Consider the following 21,523-nt stretch of genomic DNA (forward strand, 5'->3'; position numbering starts at 1 on the left):
GATTGCCGGATGACAAAGGAATCATGTGCACTGCCTGGGAATTTGGCATTCAGGGACAGGATCTGGAGGGAGGCATCACATACCACCATTACATTCATCGAGTGAAAGTGCTTTCGGTTCCTAAATATAGCCTCCAGCCTTGCTGGAGGCTGAAGTGGTATGTGAGTGCCATCCACAACCCCTATGATGTGTGGGAAGGCAGCAATTTGGTAAAAATTAGCCTTCACCAAATTAAGGGAACCCATATCCAATGGCATTTTAATAAAATGATGGAGATGTTTAAAAAGTGCCTCCATCACTGCCCTCAGGATCCTTGAAAAGGAGGATTGGGATATTCCTGCGACTATTCCCATGGTGGTTTGAAAGGATCCTGAGGCACAGAAATGTAACACCGACATTAATTGCGTAAGTGGTGGGATTGCTGTAGGACTGTCAATTTGCCATTCAAGATCACTCTGTATTAATGAGAGAGTGTCTATGATGATTTGTGGCGGAAGACGGTATCGCCTTAACACCTACGAGGCCTACGCCTGGGATGAAGTTGAGGTTGGTCGGGTTCTGGAACCATGGCCAATATAATACAACCAACATCAACCTGAAATGTTAAGCCAGGTAGTTATTGTTTTAGACAAATGTGTTAAGAAAAATATACTTAACTTTTCAAAGAAAACCAAAGATTCTTACAGGCCTGGGTCGTGTCATGTGAAAATCAACCTACATTTCCAAAGTAGAAAATATTTTTATGATTAATTTAATAAACTAGGAATTAAGCCAAATATAGTTGTCGAAAATTTAGAGAAGGGAGCACACATTAGTTCGCAAAATAGTACGCTACATTTAAAGTTAAGACATGATTTGACACAGAAAAAAACACACATTAGTTTGCAAAATAGTACGCTACATTTAAAGTTAAGACATGATTTGACACAGAAAAAAAAGACACATTAGTTCGCAAAATAGTACGCTACATTTAAAGTTAAGACATGATTTGACACAGAAAAAAAGACACATTACTTAGCGAAAAATATGCTAAGACCAACACTTCGAATTTGTGAATTAATAAAACCAAAAACACTTACCAAAAACAGACAAATATCCCAAAGTTAGAAAAGGTCACTTGGTCACTGCCAAAATAACTGTAAAAAAAAAATTGAAAACAATTTACTAATACATTTTTAGGGGAATTTTTGAAATACTTACTCAAAAATATAAATAAAAATAGCAAAAAGAAACGCAAAAATGCTAACGTAAACAAAGTAATAAAAAAACGCTAATTCACAAAAATACAAACTACTCCTTCACGAAACAACAAACCACGAACAAACCACTACACAGAAAAACCTCCAACAATCCAAAAATGCCACCTCGAATGGAGTGACACCAAGCCATAAATAGGTTTTATTTTCCCGCTCAAATTAAGGACGGGCAGTAGGAGCGCACAAGGAATGATGCGGCCGAATAATGCTGACGCATGTATAAAAACGTCACTGAAGGCCTAAATCGGTCTGCTACATTGAGAAAAGACAATGAGTACAGAGCAGCAAAGTACTAGCCAAGAGGCGCCATGTAATTATTTTCAAAATTATGTGAAAATGCTTATGTTTAACATTACATTTTGAAACATTTAACTTTTTAAATTTTTCAAACATTTAAAAAAAAGGTGTGGAGGATGCCATGGAAGAGGCTGCTGGGCCTAGTAGGCAAACTAGGGCCAAAAAAAAAGGCAGCCACAATTCACAAGTAAGGAGATGGAGGTTTTGGTGCAAATGTGCAACGACAACCTGGCACAGGCACCAAGGAATATGGGTGCAACCCAGAGATGGAAACTGTGGGACGACATAGCCAGTGCTGTCAATGCGGTGGGTGAGTTTGAACGTTCAACATGGGAGGTCAAACGCCGGTACATAAAAACTACATTTGACTAAAAAATGGTTACAGGTCCAAATACTGCAGTAATAATGCCAACTTTTTAACCAACAGATGGAGAGACTTCAAATATCGGCTAAAACAAAAAATGGCTGATAGGGCTAGGCATGCAGGGGGAACAGGTGGGGGTCCCACCCCTGTATCACTTGAGCTCACGGATTTGGAGGAGCTGGCCCAGTGGTGTGTGCAGGATGAGGAGGTGTTTGGCGTGTCGAACATGGATACCGACATGCCAGACTTTGCGGCTCCTCATGTTGCCCCAGGTAAATGTAATGTTAACAACTCAGAAATGTGTTTGGGAAAATATCTCGTTTTGAAATTTAATCTTTTCTCTTTTTTCTCACAGAGACACAGGCGGATGAGTCTGCTCCAGAGGTGAGCTTTGGCCGCAGAATTTCTTCTGGCTCTGCGGCGGAGGAAGCAGTAGATCCGGCTGGGGACCCTGTGGCAGACAGTCCAGGGCATTCCCCCTCGCAGGCAGTGGCCCTCCTCACTGATCTCAATGTTAAAACGGGTCAGCACACCGAGATTCTGCTGAGGATGGACGCCAATCTGCTACGGGCGGCGGACACCCTGGAGGAAAATACTGCGGCCAACGTGAGAATTGCAAATGCCCTGGCGGAAAATACTGGGGCAAACGTAAGAATTGCAAATGCCCTGGATCAGCTCGTTCGCCAGCACATGTTGGAGCCGGCCTCCCTTCCTGCCGGAACATCAGGACCCTCCACCTCTGGCACAACAACACCCATCCCTCCAAATGTGCCTAGCCCTATGCCTAGTCCAGAGGCAACAACATCTGCCTCTGGCCAGGCCAGCCGAAGGAGCTCCAGGGCCCGTTCCGGCTCCCTCCAACCCCTGGCCAAAAGGCCTAAAATGCGATGACAGCACTGGCTAATTACCCCACAATCCATCTCTGTGTTTGCCCCATATTCCTTCATGACAACAACCTCCCTCTCCTTTCTTGTGAATTGTTTTCTTTGTTTTTTTTAAATTTCAAATGCCACTTATTTTGTGTGTGTGTGTGACCCAAATATTTTTAAAAAGTTTTTACCTTATTAAAAATATGTTTATGGCAAAAAAAAAAAAAATTATAAAAAAATGGACACAATCATTTAATAAAATTATGATAAAAATCTGCAAAATTCTATTGATGATTTATTCCAAAACGGGATAAAAGGTAATCCCTCAAACAAACTTAGAAACAATACAATGGAAATAGAAACATTTAATTTTGTAAAACAAAACAAGGGTTAAAAACAATTTATGAGTTTGAATTAACACTTAGCAAAAAACAAAAGGACGATTGGTTTCTTGTGCTCCAAAAAAATAAGCAAATAAACAAACATGCGTACAATATTGTTTCCCTAAAAAAGAAACACTTGCAAATATTTTAAACGCCCCAAAAGAAAAAATATTTGTTAGCTAATTGATTGTATGACCCAGAAATTAGCAGCTGAGTAGTTCACCTGCGTTCGGATTTTAGCTACTAAAAAAGGTCTATTTGCTAAACACCTTACAAGCAGATTTGCAATTAAAAGATTATTGGTTTTGTGGCCTCAATTGATAAATCGCTACAACATCGATGAGCCCAGGGAAGTACGAAGAGACCATCGTCATTGTGGTAGACTATACCAGACCACAAGCTGAGCGAGCAGTCTTAATGGAAATTGGATGAGACAGTGACGTATCACTTGTTCCGTTCACATTTGGCGCTCGCATAAGATAATTTATGTACACCCAAAAAACACCTCGACACACCTGCGTTTTCCCATCTCCACCCCCGTCACCACCCCAAAACGGACAAATCTGTCAATGATATTTGACATGTCACTTCCTGTTCGCTGTCTCTATGATCGACTGAAAAATGAACGCAATCAGATGTACGCACATGCGCACTGTTACACCGACGCATGCGTGGTTGTACAACATCGACTGACTGCGAACGAGCGGCTGCTTACGAGCGGCTCTGAATCAGGCCCCCACTCCTTTACTTACTTTGGCAGCCGCTCATCTTCTCCTTAGGCTGTCCCGTCTCCCTTGCACAGTGAGAGCCATTGGGGCTTGCGCTCAGGCTTTTCTGCGTGCGCATTTAGGGAGAGCCTTATACAATTGTTATATTGATACTCTAATGATTTGGTTTATGAGTAAAGAGAATGAAGTATACAGTCGCTAATGCATTGTTTTCTAAGACTATAGGGGAAATGTATCAAACATTACAAAAATAGGAGAGAGATAAAGTACCAGCCATTCAGCTCCTAACTGTCATTTTTAAAGCACAGCCTGTAAAGTGACAGTTAGGAGCTGATTGGTTGGTAGTTTATCTCTCTACACTTTATCTCTCTCCAAGGCTTGATACATCTCCCCTACATACATTTGTATGATGACTTTGACTGATCGGCCACGCTCTGAATATTTTACCTGTCTCCAAAAACACACTTCCATAACCTATGATCTTTCATTGTCACAAAAAAAAGATAAGAAAAGAAGGGACTGATAAAAATGATTTTTAATAATTTGCAACAACACAAAAACATTTGTTGAACACTTAATGGTTAACAATTTAACTGTAAGAAAGACCAAGTGAAGAAGACCTTAAGATGTATGGAACAGCTGAAATAGATACTGTGGGGACAGAGGATTTATCCTTGTTGAGTATTTTAAGTCAATTGCAATAGTCAAAAGTCTGTAATTATGACGAAACCATCCCCCTTATTCTATTTAAGAACTAGCTAGCTAATACAGAATCAATTATTTTCTTTGAATAGGCCTAAAGAGAGAATGTTACCAGCCATATTTTAAGGCTCTAATTTTTTTATCAATCTGCCAGCCCTTGTTGTCTCTTTCCCTCCTCTGTCTGTCCACTCTTCTCATCCCTTCCTCCATCTCAGCCCTTCTTCATGTCCAAGATTGGTACTGTCCACAAGGATATATCATCCCACCACTCTTTTTCTATCCCTCACCTCCCCTTCCTCACCTCCCACCTTTTCTACCTTCATCCCCACTACTGGGGAAGAGGTTTGGGTCCTCCTGTCATCTCACCCATCCACATGCCCTCTGGACCCTATCCCTCTCACCTCCTTCTGCTTACTCTCTTCTGTTGCCTGCTCCCTCCTTACCCACCTCTTCAATCTGTCCCTCTCAACTGGCTCTGTCTCCTCCCTCAAAAAAACACTTGTCACACCTATCCTTAAAAAACCCTCTTTTGATCCTAACTCTCTCTCTATTGCCTCATCTTGCTTCTCCCTTCTGACTCTAAACTCCTGGAGAGAATTGTTTATTACCAACTCACCTCCTTCCTCTCTTCCCACTCCCTTCTGGACCCTCTTCAGTCTGGTTTCCACCTGCACACTCTACAGAAACCTGCTTCACTAGGGTCACAAATGACATCCTCACTGCCAAATCTAATAATAATTTCTCTATTCTCATCCGTCTCTCTCTATCTGCTGGTTTTAACACTGTCGATCAACCCCTCTTCCTTTAAACTGTTCACTCTATCGATCTCTGTGAATCTGTTCTCTCATGGTTCACCTCCTACCTTGCTTACCATTTCTTCTCTGTCTCTACCTCTAACACCACATGCCACATACTTCCATTCTATGTTGTTGTTTCCCAAGACTCTGTCATTGGTCCCCTCCGTTTTTCAATTTTCATTTCCTCTCTCTGTAAACTCATCAGTTCCTTTGGTCTCCAATACACCTTAACACTGACAATATTTAAATTTACCTATCTTCCCCTGACCGCTCACCCCCAGTCCTCGTCTGGGTATTTTTTACCTCTCATCTAACTCATCCTAGATGTATCAGCATTTTTCAAGTTAAATCTGTCATAAAAACTGAACTTATACTCTTTTCTTCTATCCGGGACCCCCTCCTCAACCCCTCTCTCTCTTTCAGTCAGTAGAATTGCCCTTCTTGCAATCCCCTAAATTTCCAGCCTGGGTGTAATTTTTGACTCCACCTCTGTAAGATCTCACCCTAATGCCACTAAAACTCCAATCCAAGCAGTCATCATCTCATGGCTCAATTATTGTAACCTCCTCTCTGGCTTCAACCTCAATCGCCTTTCCCCACTACAATCCATCATGAAGGCTGCCACATGTCTCATTTTCTTTTCTAAACAGTCTGTGCTGGCCTCACCTCTTTGCAATCTTCTTCACTGACAATTCAAACTCCTAACCCTCACATAGAAATCTCACATAGAGACCCTGCTAGCGACGGGCAATCTGTCTCTCCGGGTCTCGCACCAGGGGGGTCGAGCTGTCGATGTTGAGTGACAGCTCGCCCCCTTTGGTGGGCGGGCCGGGGGGTTGGCTGCCCAAATGGAGGCGTTCCCATGAGAACGCCTGCCATTTGGGGGTGGCCCCACTGACATCACGAGGGATGTCAGTGGAGAGATTCCGGCTCTGTTAGAGCCGAAATCTCTCTGGGGCTTGCGGCCATGAGACCCTACCACAAGGGTCTCGTCGCAAGCCAAATGGTCGCGATGGTCTTGACCATCGCGACCATCATCATGGCCACTCGCAATAGCTGTGGGTGGTCACCCACAGCTATGCGAGCGGCCAAGAGGCCGATCCAAAAAAAAAAGCCCGGCCCTGATTCAGAGTGAGCGCTCTGTCAGAGCGAGCGGCTTTGAATCAGGCCCTCAGTCCAGAACCTGAACTGAGATGGCTTTTCAGTGCAGCTTCTAAATATGCTCTCCTTAGTGTGTTGACTTCAGCACTATCATGTAATTCTGTACCACATTCGCAAATTTGTAACTGTGGGAAGATGTTTACTTGAGATGTAGGTCATAGATTTTATCTTAATGCATATATCATTAGCTGCCATCTGCATGCTACCCATGGCATACAGTGTGTGGCACTGCCTTTCTCAGCACAGAAATGTAAATGTATTTGTAGCTTTAATGGTCCCAAAACATTTGACATCTCTTACTGTCCTTCAATACACAAGTGGAATGATTTGGGCTATTCTGAATATGACCTAAAAGGACCACCAAACCTATATTACATGTTTTTGTTATATTTGAAAAGCTACTATTGACTTTAGAAAAAGTAATTCAACCCTTTGATAAAGTGACAACAGAATACATGGACATTCAGACATAAGACAGTAGGAAATATCATATAAATGTCTGTCCATGATTACTCTTAGTAGAGCTTTCATCATGGGAGTCAATAAACCCGATCTGCAGTACCAAGTGTGGTGGAATCAACCTAGATGATGCTAGTGAGCTACCTATTGAGTGCATGGATGGTAAGTTTCTACACCTATAGTAGGCTGTTATCCATTACTGTATCTAGGGATCTGGCTACCAAAGGAAAGGACTCAACTCACTGCATTGTGATATAATGTTGTGCGCACTGCATGAAGGCTCCATGGTGGAGCTCAGTGCAAAAGGCAAGGCTGGGCTTATTTGTGGAGATTCTTCCTTGGAAGTCCCGCAGGCATTAATATTTGTGGGTGGCTTAGCTGGGTGGCACCCTTCCCCCTTCAAATGGTGACCCTGGCCAGTGTCAACATGGCCAATCGGTAGTAAAGACCTGGTTGTCAGCTGAGAAAAGCTGAGTTTACAGTTATGAGATGGACACGTGATCTGTCCCCCCAAAAAATTGGACTCCACTAGAGCGATGCTTAGTCGAGGAGCTGAGTGATAGAGCCCAATGTGGCTCATTGTGAGTCAGGCTAGAGGCCTGAAAAAAGACAGCAGTTCTGGGAGAACCAGCAAGAACCTCAAGAGACTGTGATAGACTATGGGCCAAATGTAATAGGGTGAGAGATTAGAAAATGTGAGAGTTTAGCAGTAATCTCTCACACTTTTTAAACTCGGCCAATGTAATATAGTCCTAAAACATGCAAACTCGCATGTTTTTAGACTAAAAAAGCTCTCACGATTTAATCTCTCATCCAGATGTTTCCCATTTTGAAGATAAAACCCAACCAATGTGAGAGTTTACTGCTAAACTCTAAAATTTTCTAAACTCTCACCCTATTACATTTGGCCCTATGGGTCTGAATATGGCCACTTCCAGTGATCAGAAATCCATGTGAACCTCTATCTGTATTCTGAGACAGCTCGTTTGACCTCAGCCCTTTGCTTGTGACAGCAGCCGTTATCGCCATTATCTGCATTTACACCGACCCCATCTTTAGTGCAGGAGATCTGACTGAAATCGGATGGATCTTTGCATACACTTAGCTCTGAATAGTTGACAATTCCGTATACACACCCAAAATACGCCCAATGGATTCTTCTAAATGCCCTGTTGCCTCTCCTGTGTCACCCAGTAGACTGAGCTGTGTACAATTCTGAATTGCTCATAATGCTGCAAGTTGTGTATGCTAAAAATCTTGACATCCGACTGCCTTTGGCATTGTGCACAAATCTGAATCATGCTCTTAGTGTCTGAGCTGTTTAGTTGAGATACCCAGGAATAGAGAGAGGGCAAAGCAGTGAGGTATTACCCTGAATTGGGCTGTTATTTTGTCAGCTTCATTTGTGCTTTACCCTGCTTTGCTGGCTTTAGACTCTTATTTAGTGTCAAACACTGCATCGATGAAATTCCCCGTATGTTACACAATTAATGCTGTAATCATTAAGCAAACAACACAGGGTCTGATTCACTATGGATTGCTATCTGCGTATACGCACGCAACGCAGTTGCTAATATCAACGGTGACATGTAAATGTTTGCATTGGCATTGCGATCGCAGCCTGACATAAAGACGCCCACTTCCCCTTACTCACATCCATATACTTGCCCAACATAGAGAAACAATCGGTAACATGGAGTAACATCGGACAGTTTATGAAGCCGAGACCTTACTCAGGAATTGCTTACTTTTGCGCAAACTTTGACGCCTCAGGCGACATCTGGTATCGCAGAGCATAATTTATGCACACCCCTGCAACTGCGTTGAAATGTACTGGCACGCCTGCGTTCGGCCAATCACCCCACCCGTCACCACCCACAAACGGCACTTGTCAATCACTCTGCCATGGGTCTGCGTAGCCTCTGCGATCGCAGTTCTGAATGCAACGCCTGGCTTGCGCACGCTCACTGTGATGCATACGAATTAATCAACCGATTGCATGCGTCAAAGCAACTGCGTTCCTTGCTGAATCAGGCCCACTGCTCAGAGCAAAAAGACAGTTGGCGCAGCCTATTGACATTTATTTTTCAATACAGGTGATAATTTATATAGCCTAGTGTTTAACTATTTGCAAAGACGGATAAACATTTGTAACCACAAGAAGTTTTACTTCTGTTCTTCGGACATGAATTACTACTTAAAAACCCTCATTGTATTGTGAATTTATTGGAAACAAACTACTTCAGATTGAGTTATGATGTAATTATGAACTGTTCTGTGTGTGAGCTCCAAGGCTGGGCAGCCTGCCACAACGCCCATTTCACAAAGCGCACTGTAGCTATTGAACCCAGGCATGTCCTTTGCCAAAATTAACCCCATTATACTACTGAAACAATGTTTTACATGTCATTTTCTGTACACTAATTAAATAAATGGAATTTGGGATGTACATTACGAACAACACTATTAAAAGTTAAAGGGTAGAATGAAAATAATCAAACATTAAATGTAAAAAATAACAAGCTTAATTCCAAGACCAATAGCTGATTCGTTTCTTGCTTGTAGGCAGGATGTGGCCTTATACAGCTGGTATGAGGCACCCAGCAAGGCTTATATCCTGGCATCGTTTTATAGAAAAAAAAACGAATCAAACACCAACCTAAAAACCTGATTCTGAGTTGGCACCCAAGTGGCCGTGGCTGAGTCTTGCTGCAGTCATGTCTGTATCTTTAGACTCATGAGCAGGGCTCTCTCCCGTCACTTTTCCTTCCCTCACTCACACCATCATCTCCTCCCCACTGCCTAGCACAGCACCTAACCCTTGGGTTTTGGCTTATTTCAGTATTATGACTGCTGATGCAGCAATGTTTATAAACCATCCCCATGTCCTGCAATGTTCTCTACTGTAAGTCACTTTTTTTCTTGTTTTGTTCAAACTTATGTACTTTGTAAGGTGCTGCAGATCCCTGATGGCACCTTATAAATAAGAGATAATAAAGATAATAATGGCGTTACAAAGCCCTTCCCTGATATACAGCCGTATGTCCAAATGTGCAAGGACTGAGATGCCCACTGTCAGCGTCCATAGATGCTGATATACCACTTTAGACACAATATTGGTTGCACCATCGACACTTGCACCATCAACGTCTTTGTACGCAACCGCTTTCAGCAACACGCCTGCAACACTCCAATCAGAAACAATATCTGTGCATCTTTTTAGCCACCCGTTATCGCCCAGTCACCATCCAGGAGGGCCCCTTACATTTCTGCTACAGTGCATCCAAATCTTAACTGCGATTCTGTCATGCGTACAAAGGGCCTGATTCAGAGCCGCTCGTTAACAGCAGTACGCTCGTTGCGTTCCGATGTTGAGAAAGCGCGCATGCGTCGGTGTAACACTGCGCATGTGCGTACGGCATATTGCGAGCTTTTTTTGTCTCGTTCGTCAAATAGCGTACAGGAAGTGACATGTCAAATGTGATTGACAGAACAGGGCGTTTTTGGGCGTTGACGGGGGTGGAGATGGAAAAACGCAGGCGTGGCGAGGCGTTTTTTGGGCGTACATACATTATCAGATGCGAACGTCAAATGTGTTCGTACCAACTCATACGTCACTGGATGATCCTCTTTCCGTTCAAAATGCTCGCACAGCTTAGGGTCTGGATTACTCGACCACATTGGCGATGGCCTTCTCCTCCGTCCCGGCCCTCCACGATGTTGCATCGATTAATCACGGCTTGTCAGAAAAACAATTAGTGTTGTATTGAAAACCGGCTTGTAATGTGTTTTGAAATCAGTTTTTTGGGTTAGCACAAAACCGTACGCAGGTGGAAATCATAGCTGCTAATGTCAGGATTACACAATCAATTAGCGTACATTTGTTGGTGGTTTTTTTTGGGTTGATATTTGGTTTTTGGGCTATTGTAACAATAATGTCATCATGTTTGTGTGTATTTTTCCATTTTGCTTTTGTCTGGAGAATTTGCATCCTTATGTAAATTTTAAAGTGTTCCTTAAAGAGCCCTTTTGTTTTTTATTTAGTTTAAATTTTTGGGGAGCTCGTTTATGCCTGGTGGGCCAGGATTAAATGTAAACCATTTCTACAATAATGTCAGAATACAATGTCGAACATTTGAAAAAAAATTTTTGGAAAACAAAAACATTTTCATGCACATTTTTGGCCCAAACATTTTTGGCAGTGTTATTCCCAAAAAAATTTTTATTTGTGCAAACATAAAAGGTATGGAAACTTAAAGCTAAAAATTAAAAACAATTCACAAGAAAGGAGAGGGAAGTTTTGGCCAGAAAGGAATATGGGGCAAGCACAGAAGGAGTGTGGGAAAAGTAGCCAGTGCTGTCACCGTTTTTCCCCCCGTTTGGCTGGGGGAGGGAGGGCGCCAGACCGGGTCCGGGATGTCATCGGACTGGCCCGTCCAGAGGCAGATGTTGTGGCCTCTGGACTAGGCACAGGGCTAGGCACATTTGGAGGATTGGCTGATGTTGTGCCAGAGGTGGAGGATCCTGATGTTCCAGCAGGAAGGGAGGTCGGCTCCACCATGTGCTGGCGAACGAGCTGCTCCAGGGCATTGGCGATGCGGATGTTGGCCCTGGTATTTTCCGCCAGGGCCTGACCAATGGTCACGTTGGCCGCAGCATTTTGCCCCAGGGCCTCAGCCACCCGTACCAGACTGGCGTCCATCCTCTGCAGAATCTCCGTATGGAAATCCGATTTAAAATTGAGTTCTGTGAGGAGGGACACTGCCTGCGAGGGGGATTGCCCTGGACTGGCTTCTGCAGGGTCCTCAGCCGGATGTACTGGTTCCTCCCCTGCAGAGCCAGCAGAAATTCTGCGGCCAAGGCTCCCCTCTGGAGCAGACTCATCCGCCTGTGTCTCTGTTGGCAAAATGATAAAAGAGTCACATTAGAATCTACATATTGGCACAATAACATTTCAGAGTTGGTGACATCACAATATTTACCTTGGACAACATGAGGAGCCGCAAAGTCTGGCATGTCCGTATCCATGTTGGACACGCCAAACACCTCCACAGCCTGCACACACCCCTGTGCCAGCTCTTCTAAATCATTTAACTCCAATGACACAGGGGTGGGTCCCCCACCTGTACCCCTTCCATGCCTAGCCCTGTCCGCCAGTTTTTGCTTCAGGCGATATTTGAAGTCGGCCCATCTGTGGGTGAAAATGGAACCATTATCCTTTTTTTTTATGGGTTTTGATTTTAGGGGGGTCAAGTTTTTACTTACCGCCGTTTGACATCCCGAGCTAGACGGACATAATCACCCACCCTATTGACAGCACTGGCTACTTCCTCCGACATTCTCCACTTCTGGCTTGCACTCATATTCCTGTCTGCCTGTGGCAGGATGTCCACACACTTCTGAACCAAAACCTCCAACTCCTTTCTTGTGAATTGTGGCTGCCTTTTCTTTTTGCCAGCTTTGGCCGGAATATTGGGCCCAGCAGCCTCTTCCATGTCATCCTCCTCACCTATTTGTTTAAATGTTGAGAAATTTAAGCTTCACAACTTGCACTATATTATGTTTCAAATTAATCATTGTTTGGAAATGCCTGAAATACTTACCGGCAGACTGTTGGCCATTGTTTCCCTGGTCTGTAGCCATGTCTTATCTCCAAACAAGAAATACACCAGAACGTTTTTTTGGGCTCGTGACGTATTTATACATGCGTCCTTATTTTTCGGCCGCATCATTGATTGTGCGATCCTATGATCCCTCCTTAATTTGTGCAGGAAACTAAACATTATTTATGGCTTGGGGCGTCTCGAGTCGAGGTGGCAGTTGTTGGTTGTTGGAGGTTACGTTGGTCGGAGTGGATTGTTGGCGGGATTTGGATTTGGCGTTGTTGGGAGTTGTTTTTGGTTTGTCTTTTTGTTTAATTTTTTTCCGTTCGCTTTTTTTCTTGTGGTTTTTTTTTTGTAGTGTATTTTTTTGGTAAGTTTTTGGCCGTCTAACTTTTGTTCAATTTGTGTCTCCTTCTTTTTGTAAATTTTGGCTCGTTAATTTTTTAAAATTTCTCCTTTGTTAGGTTTCTTTTGGCTCTGCCCCAACGACCTTTTGATCCGGAGACTTATATATTCTCTATTGGTAAGTTTATTTTTTCACTTGTTTATTAAATGTTCATGTTTTTTTTAACGCAACTTTGTTTGACCTTACACTTTTAACCTTTGGTTTTGTGAGTCCGAAATGTATGAAATAATTCGTGTTTTTATATCTGCGTATTTTTGGACTTGTATTTGCGAACCAATTAGCGCATTTTTATCTGTTTCTATTGTGACTTGCATTTGCGAACTAATTAGCGCATTTTTATCTGTTTCTATTGTGACTTGTATTTGCGAACTAATTAGCGCATTTTTATCTGTTTCTATTGTGACTTGTATTTGCGAACTAATTTGCGCATTTTTATCTGTTTCTATTGTGACTTGTATTTGCGAACTAATTAGCGCATTTTTATCTGTTTCTATTGTGACTTGTATTTGCAAACTAATTTGCGCATTTTTATCTGTTTCTATTGTGACTTGTATTTGCGAACTAATTTGCGCATTTTTATCTGTTTCTATTGTGACTTGTATTTGCGAACTAATTTGCGCATTTTTATCTGTTTCTATTGTGACTTGTATTTGCGAACTAATTAGCGCATTTTTATCTGTTTCTATTGTGACTTGTATTTGCGAACTAATTTGCGCATTTTTAAATGCTTATTTCGACCCGTGAAATTGGTTGTGTTTTCCCTTTAGCATTTGTTTAATACATTTGGTCCCAAATTGAGGTAGTCTGCGCACTGTCGTTTTGCTCTTTGCCCAAATGTGTGTTTCTCCCCTTTTATGTTTTGTCTTGCACCCAATTTAGATTCCTAAATGCCCACCCTAAATTGTTGCATTGTTTATTTGTGATTATTTATAGGTTTGGCCAATCATGACAATACCCCGGCATGTAAGCATCATTGGATTGTATCATCAAGCTAAGTAAAATTTCAAATATTTTTTGGGAAAAAAGCCTTACATTCAAATCTTGCCATTTCAGGTTGATCTTGGTCGGATTGTTCTGGCCATGCTCCCGGAAGCCGACCAACCTCAATCTCGTCCCAGGCGTAGGCATCGTAGGCATGCAAGGCCCCAGATATATCGAACACGTGTCACCCTTTTTGGAATGCTCGATGATGAGGTATTAAGATTCTACCGTCTTCCGCCCAAAATCATCATAGACACTCATTAATAGAGAGTGATCTTGAGCGGCAAATTGACAGTCCTACAGCAATACCACCACTTACGCAATTTATGGCGGTGTTACATTTCTGTGCCTCAGGATCGTTTCAAACAACGGTGGGAATAGTTGCGGGAATCTCCCAATCCTCCTTTTCCCGGATCCTGAGGGCAGTGATGGAGGCCCTTTTCAAGCACCTCCATCATTTTATTAAAATGCCTTTGGATATGGGTGCCCTTAGTGTGGCCAAGGCCAATTTTTACCAAATAGCTGGCTTCCCACACATCATAGGGGTTGTGGATGGTACTCACATACCACTTCAGCCTCCAGCACGGCTGGAGGCCATATTTCGCAACCGGAAACACTATCACTCCCTGAATGTAATGGTGGTATGTGATGCCTCCCTCCAGATCCTGTCCCTGAATGCAAAATTACCCGGAAGTGCACATGACTCATTCGTCATCCGGCAATCAGGGATATGGCACAAATTAAACAACCTACAAGCTGGTGATGCGTGGCTTCTGGGTAAGTGGAGACCTTTAGTACATAACAATGTTAAGCTTGCTACACAGTGATCCTGATGTTGTCACTTCTTTTTCACAGGAGACAGTGGCTACCCTTGCACACCCTGGCTGCTCACTCCTTATTTGGCTCCCACACCAGGGCCACAAAGTAATATTAATATCGCACTTACAGCCACCAGGCAAGTGGTGGAGCGCTGTATCAGCCTTTTAAAAGGCCGATTCAGATGCCTCCACTGCTCTGGTGGCGAGCTCATGAATTTGCCGGATATGGTTTCGAAAATTGTGGTCCTGTGTGGGATATTTCACAACATCGCCATAAGGAGTGGTGTCCCAATGCAGCCAGAGGATGCCTTGCCTGAGGATGGCCCCCCCTAGGTTGGTCGGAGGTCAGTATGTGGGGGGGCCATACGCGATGATGTGGCGGACAGATATTTTAGGTAATTATTTGCAACACAAAAGTGTTTAGACACAATGTGGTAAGGATTTTTGGAGAACATCTAATTAATTTTAATTTTTTTTTCCCATCTTCTGTTTGATTTCATAATCTTTGGGACTCAAACGATGACTACTTCCTGCTACCCTAAAAAATCCTTCATGGGGACACATTGGATATATATTCTGGAACCCATATTGCAACGCCACATTTGTGGAATGTTGGCATGCTCCTTCGTCAACCAGTTCTTGATTTTTCATTTCTTTTTTCATATGGTGTTTTATGGGTTGTATTTTTGTTTATCACTGTGTGTATTGTTTGTGAGTGAACACTTTGTTATTTTAGTTATGTTGTGAATAAATGTTTTGAGAGTGTAATTTCGGTCATTTTATTGCCCATTACAAGCAAGTGTAACCAGGTTCACCCACGTTAAAATTTAATAAGGGGTAATCCTGTAATGACGCAAGTTGAGTTAAATTTAAAGATGTTTTCTGGGTCAAAACCAACACCAAAAGGAATCCTGTACAATCAGTTGGCTTTGTAATCTCGGCCTAAGCAGGTTGCCCCCCAAATTGGAACCTGTAAAATGTAGTAATATATAAATTGTCAAACAAAAAAAGGCCAATCAGATTGTTACTGTTAGGTGTTTCTTGTGCCTGTTTTCCTAAAAAATACAACACACAATCTTAGTGACAATAATTGCAAATACTTGCTGGAAGAGTCTACTTATGTCAGTGTAAACAATCTCAGATTTGGAGACAAGGAATGAGACAGAACGTTAAGATTAAAATTTTATTGTAGACAACTATTTTTTAAGAACAAAAAAAAATTAGGGACGCAGGATGACAGACATATGGTCAAGGACCACCAGCAGCCCGATGACGTAGCCCCACATCCTTTCTACGCATCCGGCTAAGTCCGCCAAACGCCTCTGTTCCTCTGTGGGTTAGAAAAGTGTGGGGCTTAATACATAAATAATGAAACCACATTAAAAAACAAGCCAAACAAAGCTAACCAAAAATGACAATATTGTGACCAAAAGCAGATTTACCCCAAAAAAACCAATGCCCCAAAAATGGACACCCCAAAAATTGCTAGAAAAAACATCAGATTCTGACAGGTGTGATATGTGTATGGGGAAATCAGCAGTAAAAGGTAAAGACAAACAGAAATCTACACCAAATTCTCACAAACCACACAAAAAAAGGCACAGAAACAGGATTACATACAAACAGTTTTTTCTAAAAACTAAAAAAAAAAAAAAACATACCGTTCAAAATAACGCCCGGTACAGAAGCCACTCCCTCGTCCTCCTCGGAGGTGCAAACATTCCCCAACGAGGTTGGAGGGGTGATTTGGGATTCAGGGGAGGGGGTAGTTACGAGAGGGGTGGTTGGAGGAGAGGGGGAATTGGGATGGAGGGGAAGGAGCCCCGAAACATCTTCAACAGGGTCTGTGCAGGCTGGGGAGGAGGGGGAAATAAGGGAATTTTGGGGTGTGGATGTTTGGCTTGGGGTTGGGGAGAGGGGCCGAGAGCGCCGTCTTTGACGGCGATGACGCCGTAGTCTTCGCTCTGCCCCTAAAAGATGGGAAACAAATTGTGGTTATTTTCAACCCAGACCTAGTTAAACACTAATTTTTGACAACACAAATATGTAAACATGGCCATGCAGATATGAGTACAAAGAATAAATAGGACATACATGAAAACATGGCCGTGCACATATGAGTACAAAGAATAAATAGGACATACATGAAAACATGGCCATGCACATATGAGTACAAAGAATAAAGAGGACATACATGAAAACATGGCCATGCACATATGAATACAAAGAATAAAGAGGACATACATGAAAACATGGCCATGCACATATGAGTACAAAGAATAAAGAGGACATACATGAAAATATGGCCATGCAGATATGAGTACAAAGAATAAAGAGGACATACATGAAAACATGGCCATGCACATATGAGTACAAAGATAAACATGAAAACCACAGTCACAAAAACTTACTTTCCGTGATCTGCATGCGAAAGCATGCCAGCAAGCGGGGCGTCCGCCGTTGCAGGTCGGACCACCTGCGCTCCAGCTGGCCAATCTGGCGGCGTGAGCCGAAGGAACGCAGGCGGCCACGTACCTCCGCATATGCGGAACGCTTTTCCCTATTGGTGATGGGGGGAGGCTGGCTGGTGATCCGCCTGTCCATGACCTCGGTTAACACCATCAGCTCGCGCCTGGTGAATGCCGAGGCTCTCATGATGGCAATGGTGTATTTTCTAAAAATCATTTTTAATAAAGACCCGAAAATAAATTTGATTGGCTAATGTATTTGGGGAATTAACAGGACCAATTCTATTGGTTAGTGTATGAGTCATGTGTTCGACAGGGCCCCAAATCTATTGAGAGTTATGATAGGCTTGATGCAGTGACATGCGTAAGCAAATTTAAATAAAGAAATGAACCCAGGAAAATATGCGTGGTTAAAAACAAATAAAACAAATGTTTAATTGGCTCAAACATGTATTTTGACAAATAAAAGCGAATGTTTAAGCCGTACGTATTCTGCGGGTAAACACAAACACGGACAAGAGTAAAGTTTGTTGCATTGTCCAAAAAAAAAAAAAAGAGCAATTAAGATAATTGATATATTGATTGGCATGATACGATTGAGGGAGGTAGGCAGAATAAAGGAGCAGGTAATCGGAATCTGACAGGCCCACTTCCGGTTTGTACTTGTGCGTCCGTTCCCTTCAAGCCACATTGGGGATGTACGCTCGCTATTTGGCACGCTCGTTAGTTAGAGGAGGGGTCGGTAGAGTTTGGGGAGGATGTTTAGATGCGTTCGAAATTACGAGCGAGTGCTTGAATTAACATATGTCTGTACGTACACCGAACGTACGAACGGCCACTTGCGTCCGGGTCTGAATGAGGACCAAAATCAGGACATATGCACAGTGCAACAGATACATGCGCATATAAAATGCATCGCTCCACTGCGTCCAACATTGCTGCTGCATCTGACTCAGAATCATAAATATCTATATGGAGATTCTGCAGGATGCCATTAAGACAATTTAAGATTACTCCAGCTGCAAATACACCAAAGTTCTTCGGCATTTCTCATGTACATATGTATATACAAATACACCAGAGATCTTCGGTATGATACATTTCATTGGACTTGTGTTGACCTTGTTTACTCAAAGAACTAAGGGTGTGCACCAGCCACTTTTCGTGTTTTGTGTTTTGGTTTTGGACTGGATCTTTCTTCATATTTTGGATCTGGATTGGTTTTGCCAAAACCACCCTTCCGTGTTTTGGGTTCTGGGTTTTGTGTTTTGGATCTGTATTTTTTTTTAAAAAAGCATAAAAACAGCTAAAATCACAGAATTTGTGTGTTATTCTGCTCCTATGCTATTATTGACCTCAATAACCTTAATTTCCACTCATTTCCAGTCTATTCTGAACACCTCACACCTCACAATAGTGTTTTTATATCCAAAAGGTTGCACCGAGGTAGCTGGATGACTATGCTAAGAGATACGAGTGGGCGGCACAAACACGTGGTCCATCTAGGAGTGACACTGCAGTGGCAGACAGGATGGCAGTTTGAAAAACTAGGCCCCAAACAGTACATAATTCAAAGAAAAAAAAGAGGTGCAAGATGGAATTGTCCTTGGGCCCTCCCACCCACCCTTATGTTGTATAAACAGTAGGGGTGAGCGGGTTCGGATTTCTGAAATCCGAACCCCCCCGAGCCCCCCCGATCCGAGTCCGATCCGAGTCAGGCTCGACTTTTCCCGCCTGACTCGGATCTGACATCGAGGCAAAACGTCATCATCCCGCCTTCCGAGTCTCGCGGGTTTTGGATCCTATATAAGGTACCCGCGTCGGCGCCATTTTCTCACTCGGCTGTGGACAGTGAAGAGGGAGGGTGGGAGTTAGTGCTGTGTAGTGTAGTGTAGTGTAGTGCTGCTGTTGTCCACTACTTCAAAGTCCATAGGGGCTGGCTGTGTTGTGCTGTGCTGCTGTTGTTAATAGGGGCTGTGTCCACTACTTCAAAGTCCATAGGGGCTGGCTGGACTGTGTTGTGCAGTCAGTTCTCCATAGGGGCTGTGTCCACTCCAAAGTCCTGTGCAGTGTCCCAGTCCTAAAGGGGTGCTGTAGTGTTGTCCAGGGGGTGCTCTGTCCATCAGGGGTGCTCCCCCCAAGTGCTAAAAAAATAATATATTTTCTGTGTTTGTGAATTGTGTGCGCAGTAGCCGCACGTGCATCAACAAAGTAGTGCCAAGCGTGCGCCTGTGTCATAAGTAAAGGGCCGGCTGGCTTGACCGTTAAGGGTGCTGTAACCCCCGAAAGTACACTCCAGTCCAAACCAAAAAAAAAATTATTTTCTGTGTTTGTGAATTGTGTGCGCAGTAGCCGCACGTGCATCAACAAAGTAGTGTCAAGCGTTCGCCTGTGTCATAAGTAAAGGGCGGGCTGGCTTGACCGTTAAGGGTGCTGTAACCCCCGAAAGTACACTCCAGTCCAAACCAAAAAAAAAATTATTTTCTGTGTTTGTGAATTGTGTGCGCAGTAGCCGCACGTGCATCAACAAAGTAGTGCCAAGCGTGCGCCTGTGTCATAAGTAAAGGGCCGGCTGGCTTGACCGTTAAGGGTGCTGTAACCCCCGAAAGTACACTCCAGTCCAAACCAAAAAAAAAATTATTTTCTGTGTTTGTGAATTGTGTGCGCAGTAGCCGCACGTGCATCAACAAAGTAGTGCCAAGCGTGCGCCTGTGTCATAAGTAAAGGGCCGGCTGGCTTGACCGTTAAGGGTGCTGTAACCCCCGAAAGTACACTCCAGTCCAAACCTAAAAAAAAATTATTTTCTGTGTTTGTGAATTGTGTGCGCAGTAGCCGCACGTGCATCAACAAAGTAGTGCCAAGCGTGCGCCTGTGTCATAAGTAAAGGGCCGGCTGGCTTGACCGTTAAAGGGTGCTGTAACCCCCGAAAGTACACTCCAGTCCAAACCAAAAAAAAATTATTTTCTGTGTTTGTGAATTGTGTGCGCAGTAGCCGCACGTGCATCAACAAAGTAGTGCCAAGCGTGCGCCTGTGTCATAAGTAAAGGGCCGGCTGGCTTGACCGTTAAGGGTGCTGTAACCCCCGAAAGTACACTCCAGTCCAAACCTAAAAAAAAATTATTTTCTGTGTTTGTGAATTGTGTGCGCAGTAGCCGCACGTGCATCAACAAAGTAGTGCCAAGAGTGCGCCTGTGTCATAAGTAAAGGGCCGGCTGGCTTGACCGTTAAAGGGTGCTGTAACCCCCGAAAGTACACTCCAGTCCAAACCAAAAAAAAATTATTTTCTGTGTTTGTGAATTGTGTGCGCAGTAGCCGCACGTGCATCAACAAAGTAGTGCCAAGCGTGCGCCTGTGTCATAAGTAAAGGGCCGGCTGGCTTGACCGTTAAAGGGTGCTGTAACCCCTGAAAGTACACTCCAGTCCAAACCAAAAAAAAATTTTTTTCTGTGTTTGTGAATTGTGTGCGCAGTAGCCGCACGTGCATCAACAAAGTAGTGCCAAGCGTGCGCCTGTGTCATAAGTAAAGGGCCGGCTGGCTTGACCGTTAAGGGTGCTGTAACTCCCGAAAGTACACTCCAGTCCAAACCAAAAAAAAAATTATTTTCTGTGTTTGTGAATTGTGTGCGCAGTAGCCGCACGTGCATCAACAAAGTAGTGCCAAGCGTGCGCCTGTGTCATAAGTAAAGGGCCGGCTGGCTTGACCGTTAAAGGGTGCTGTAACCCCCAAAGTACACTCCAGTCCAAACCAAAAAAAAATTATTTTCTGTGTTTGTGAATTGTGTGCGCAGTAGCCGCACGTGCATCAACAAAGTAGTGCCAAGAGTGCGCCTGTGTCATAAGTAAAGGGCCGGCTGGCTTGACCGTTAAAGGGTGCTGTAACCCACAAAGTACACTCCAGTCCGAACCAAAAAAAAATTTATTTTCTGTGTTTAGCCGCACGTATATATCAAATCGATATAACATAAATGGAGGACCAAACTTTCTCCGATAAAAATAAAATAGAGAAAGATCAAGAACCACTTCCTCCTAGTGCTGAAGCTGCTGCCACTAGTCATGACATAGACGATAACATGCCATCAACGTCGTCTGCCAAGGCCGATGCCCAATGTCATAGTAGAGGGCACATACAATCCCAAATGGCAAAGTTCAGGAAAATGACCTTGAAAAAGACATTTAAATCAGCTGAAGAGAAACGTAAACTTGCCAATATGCCATTTACGACACGGAGTGG

Source organism: Taudactylus pleione, unplaced genomic scaffold (genome assembly GCF_031769625.1).
Source record: "Taudactylus pleione unplaced genomic scaffold, aTauple2 ptg000022l, whole genome shotgun sequence".
Classification (NCBI taxonomy): domain Eukaryota; kingdom Metazoa; phylum Chordata; class Amphibia; order Anura; family Myobatrachidae; genus Taudactylus; species Taudactylus pleione.